A 6,000-nucleotide genomic window follows, 5' to 3' on the forward strand; every position below is an offset into this window, starting at 1 on the left:
ATGTCGCAGGCACCAATTGAAGAAAGAATAAGTCTTTATAAGTATTTTCTTGGATCTTGAACTTTTTCATATAGATGAAGTGAGTTCCAGTCGACACTCACGAACTAACCTCACATTTAATTCTTCGGCGATTTGCAAGGCAGTTCAATCGACTTGTATTCGTTCGAGTTTACAGAATCGCCCTGCTGATTGTACTATGATGAAGCTCCGCTAATTACAGCAAAACATGTTCCTTGATATTGCGAAAGAGCATTAGTGATTACATTTGTATATACGTAAGATTGCCTTTTACCTTTGAAAGTAAATTGAAAGACTGGGAGATTTCCATGAATGGACATTTTCCATTAGTGTAGCTAATTACGTGAATACATTATGTAAACCTTAAAAGTATAGCCCAGTCCAGATATGTCATTAACGCGGAGATAAAGGCAGCCTTTTTTGTGTAAAATTCATTTTCCTATGAGATACACTATAACTAGTGTACACGTGTACATTGTACAACGTGTAAAACGTCTAGGATATCAAAATTCAAATTCAAATTCGAATTCCAATTCAAAATCATTTAATAATTTAGGTAACACAATGTACACTAATGAACGTCAATAAAGAAATACATAATAAATGATTCTAATTTTAAATTTACTGCCAGTTCTCAAATCAAGGGCGTAAAACGGACGAGAACTGGCAATGAACGTTGAATACGGACATTAAAATTAAGCGCTAAATGACACTGAATCTAACCCTATTATTAAAAGAACTACATCAAAAGTTTTGTTTTGTCATTGAGCTTGTTAGGAAGTGTCAACGCCAGCCAATTATGAGTTAAGCACTTGTAGCGTTACCACGTAATTCCAAAGCGAGCAAGCATAGCCTTTGCAAACCCACTAAGAACTGTTTCTTAGAATTCTTTTCGAAACAATTTCTCTGCAAAAATGCATTTAGATTCCATCTAAAGCAGTTACAGAAATCCGTGCCATCTCACTCCTTTTTATAAGTAGTACATGTACAGTCACGTGCAAAATTTTGCCAGGAAATAGAACCTCCATAAATGATAGTTTATTATCATGCAGAGGCTATCGTTTCCTATTACCAGCATTGTATAATCTGGTTAATCGTTACCATCGTACCTAGAGTTTAAAAACGTATAATTGAAGTTATACTTCTTTAGCGTAATAATTTTTTTCAAGCACCTTAGAGGGACTTTTCCCTCTTCGAATTTCATTATTCTTGTCCATTTTAATCGAAACAATATAATGTGTACTAATCATGATGTTTTACAATAAACACGTTTTTTTAATACAATGGAACGGGTTTTCTCGTATAGAAATCATTATTTTGGTTTAAATAAACAACAACAACGTGTGTAATGTGTATAGGTACACACACGTTTTATTTTTATTTTTGTGTACCTGCCCCGTAATTAGATATATAAGGTATTTATGGGCTGGCCCCATCAGAGCTGTACATTGTTCACTGCGGTTCTTCACACTGCAATTTTTTGTGTCAATTAATAATAATAAAATTTCGTTCACGACTGAAGTGTGTGACAAAATTCACCAGACGCTAGTCCCTACACTAGAGAGTGTGTTGACTGTGACTGTGTTGTGGTGTGTGTATGTCTAATCAAACAAAAGTCACGTAACAAGTGTATACTGTATATGTGTATTGTGTGTTTTTTAGTTGCTTTGTTGAATAAGATATTATCAGTAATTCAGGCATATTTAGATATTGATGTGCTGTACTCTAAACATTACCAGCGTTACTTCAGTCGTATGATCTATAGCATAGTTTTCCTCAATTTTTTTTTAAATTGGACAATTTACACCAATTGACCTAGTCCCATGCTAAGCTGGTGAAGCTTGTGTTATGGGTACTAGGCGACGGATATACCTACATACATATTATACATAGATAGACCTAACACATATAAATACATATTTAAACACCCAAGCCCTAAGCACAACACCAAATGCTCATCACATCGATGTTTGTCTCAGCCGGGGATCGAACCCGGGACCCATGGATTCGCAGTCAGGGGTACTAACCACTACTCGTAGATCAATGAGCCGTCAAATATTGTCAGTATTTTAAATATCTCACACAGTCTGGTATTTTTTTGTGTAATAGGAGGCAAACGGGCAGGAGGTTCACCTAATGTTAAGTGATACCGCCGCCTATGGACACTGACATTGGCAGAAGGCTCGCAAGTGTGTTGCCGGCCTTTTAAGAATTGATACGCTCTTTTCTTTAAGGACCCTAATTTCCCTTATTGGTTCGGAAATATGTACTTATATATGAAATTCAGCTGCAGGTAATAGGCCGAACCACTCTGAACACTCTCCAAAATTCTGTACAAAATCGATAAAGTAGGTATCAAAGATACTTTGTAATAATCAGAAAGTATGTTATGGACTTATCATGTAAATAGTGAACCAATCAGTTGTTAATGTCTGTCGATCACGATATCAACAAAAAACTTATAACGCAGTGGTATGTGAATATTATCGGTTAAGCTGGAAATATATCAGTTTGAACGGATTTAGACGTTATATTCGAGTTATTTTCGAGTTATTTATGGCTCACTTAAGTGATATTTTAAATGTTTAACGAAAAACCGATTTGGGACGTTTTTATACATATAGCGATATAGACTCTCTAAGGACACTATATTTGCGTTATGGGGAATCTATTGCACACGGGCGACTAGATGCTTCCGCAACACACGCCTTATGTCTGGGCCTCAGATTTCTGTAGCTGTTTCATGATCATTTGTAAATCTAATAGGCAAGTAGGTGATCAGCCTCCTGTGCCTGATCCACGCCGTCGCCCTTTTTGGGTCTGAGGCAAGCCGGTTTCCTCAGAATGTTCGAGCGAATGTTAAATGTGCACATAGAAAGAAAGTCCATTGGTGCACAGCTGAGCACAAACCTACTACCTGAGGGATGAGAGTCGCACGCTGAACAAAACTAACAACATATAAGATATATATATATTTACGATCGTTTATAAAGGTTTTATTATTATTAAGCATGTTTGATATATAAAGTATAGATATGTTATACCCCAATTACGTAGAAGATCAACTCGTTTCCCATAACTTAGAAATAACGAACCGTCGCTGTAATGTTAGACTTTATGATTAGGTAGGATGCTTCCTATAAAGCGCTTCTACAAAGTTCTCATATTTATGTGATGTACTGTAATACTATATTAATATTAGCGGAAGATTTGTGTATTATGAATAAACTCAAAAACTACTGGACTGATCACAAATTCTTTTACCATTATCGCCTAGTAGCAGTCAGTAAAAGTGCTCTAAAAAGACTTTAAAAACACATTTGTATGTCTGTAATTTTACTTTTTCCGGGATTGAACTGGAGACAGCCGTATCATTGATTTAATAACTAAGCCATAATTTACTAATATATTAACAATACTAGCAGTATTGTTAATATATTAGTAAATTAATCTATAATAATATAAAAAAACCGGATACTTATACTCATATATAAACAGTTTAATCAATATTGTAGTGGAAAAAGAAATAATATTAGTTAAGTTACATATCTTTCTTTTTGTTAATCAATTATTAGAAGCATTAATATTTATTTCTTTAATGACGAATCACAAGTGTACATTGTGTTACCTACATGAATAAATGATTTTTGAATTTTTGAATTTTTTTTTGACTTCTTGTACTTTACCCTCTGTAGGTGTTTCTTTGTATATTGTTCCATACTAGGGTTGCCTGGAAGAAATCGCTTGTAAGCGATAAGGCCGCCCGATGCCTAATAACTTAGGTAACCTGCTTTTTTTTGTATGATTTTGTATATTATGGTAACGAAGTGTTAATGTAAATAAAAAAAATTAAATATTTTAGTTAATAATTAAAATCGCAAACCTAATGAAAGTAATCTTCGCACACTTGAAGCGAAAATGAGCCCTTTACTTTTTCACATTCTTAAATTGTGATATATTTTTCTCGATTCCGAAGATATCCAATCGATTACACTTACTTTCTTTATAGGTAACAGGTGTGTCATTTAGATTTCGGAACCCTTGAATAAACTAGTTAAATTTGTGGTAGTCTAGCGTCGCAAACCCACACCCTATGTATGTATGACAGTTGCTACAGCCTCAAAGAAAGTGTTTCATTTATTTGAACATCCCTTCAACAACCGCCACCGAACTTTCGATAATACTTAATAATTTTATGTTTTGATCCAATTATAAAAGTCACAAGCTATAGACGAAAACAGGAAAAATAACAATAATAAAGAAATAACTACGTGTAACTTACCTGTGTTATTTTAATCCTTTTAATAAAATGTTTCACACAAAACACATAGCACTCATTTTGAAAACGAACGCCGTATATTATAAGACGCGCGCGCACGCATTGGAACACGCCAGAGTACTGATCAAATGGTTTTGCGCGTCTTAGGGATGTCAAGAAATAAATGATGTAATTATTGTATTAAGAACAAATTTTAACTTGACTTAACTTGAATTTCTTAATTAATTATACATATATGTATATTAAGTTAGTAAATATTTCGTTATATATTTCTAGTTCAAATGTTTGTTAGGGCCGTGGGGGTTAATTAAAGATTTAAGTTGGCGACTGGAAGATAGTACCGGTGAACCCAGAGCTGCCTTGCGATTCTGTAACTCACACAGCGGTTTTCACAGCGGCGCGGCGGTCGGGCTCAAATCAGTCGTAAAGCAGTCATTTTACGATTTGGAATTTAGATAAACAATAAACTACTAGCTTCCTCCTTATCAGAATGCCAAATCGTAAAATGACTGCTTAGTATTTTCTGGAATGCGACGAGTGACAGCCCTAGCTCACCTGCATTAGAAACACGATCACTTTAGTGTTTACGTAGTATTTATTGGCTAAATTTATTTCCTGAAACCACTCGGTCGTGAAATTTTTCCTAACACTTTTTGCTCCTGCTTTTACAATGTTTATAAGGTGTTTCGATAATCTATTATTACTGTTCTAAGAAATGATTTTAAATTAAATTTTATTAATAGATAAGCTCCTACTTTTTAAAACTAGTTTTTAACAACCTTGTTCAAAACTTCTCATGGAATTCATTTGAAAAACGTTATTTGTTCTATATTATGTATTTAATAATAACTCAGTTGATTAAATTGTTAACAGTTGCAACAATTGTCTACATAAATTAGTATACAGTAGATATCGAGTTTTTGATTACTACAGAAATAATAATTGTTTCATACGATTAAGCCCCTGTGTGTCTCCCTGATGCAAATAACTACGTAATTTCAACAATAATTTCTGACATCTCAAACAAACATATTTATAAAATCTTAAACATACAAAAAAATATATTTAGACAACACAATTTTGTTTTGCCCCGCATATAACCGTAAAATCTTACTATCTTCTTGTTTTTTTTAGATATATTAGACTATCTCGAAAATCTATCCAAATGCCATATAATATTTTTACAAATAGAACGCGTAAATAAAATCAACACAATATTTATCAAAACAAACTCACCAAACAATATAAACATTTGTAAATATATTATCTAACTGGAAGGAGCTCAGTAAATTATCACCGAAACAACGACCACATTGTTTTGGTAGCCACAAGCGACCACAATTAGTGGAAAACCAAACAATACCTGGTATCGACAGATTTCTTAATTATGAGATAATCGATTGCTAACAATCAAACATCCAACAATAATATTACTAAGAAAGATCTTTAAACATTTTGATCTTAGAAATTAAAAGTATCAATAGTCCCAAAGTCTCACTGGAATAATACCAAAACAGTTACACGAATTTATCAAATTGTTAGATCTGAAAATCTATTTATACACAAGTTAAAAAAACTGTGTTCACCTTGCTTAAGCCAGTGTGCAAAACTGTACCAGGATCATGAATCGATCCCAAACCCTGATGATGGATTTAAATCATGGATCAAATCAGATGGGTTTGTTTTGTTATTACACACTTAGT

General features: G+C 33.5%; 1 protein-coding gene across 1 annotated transcript in view; it reads right to left on the reverse strand.

Moving 5' to 3' along the window:
* Nucleotides 1-4,413, reverse strand: part of LOC125057798 — a 96,127-nt gene extending 91,714 nt beyond the window's left edge. The window contains exon 1 of the mRNA XM_047661697.1: nucleotides 4,301-4,413. The gene's annotated coding sequence lies outside the window, so the exon portion shown is untranslated. The remainder of the gene's footprint in view (nucleotides 1-4,300) is intronic.
* Nucleotides 4,414-6,000: the final 1,587 nt, after the last annotated feature.

Source organism: Pieris napi, chromosome 17, assembly GCF_905475465.1.
Source record: "Pieris napi chromosome 17, ilPieNapi1.2, whole genome shotgun sequence".
Classification (NCBI taxonomy): domain Eukaryota; kingdom Metazoa; phylum Arthropoda; class Insecta; order Lepidoptera; family Pieridae; genus Pieris; species Pieris napi.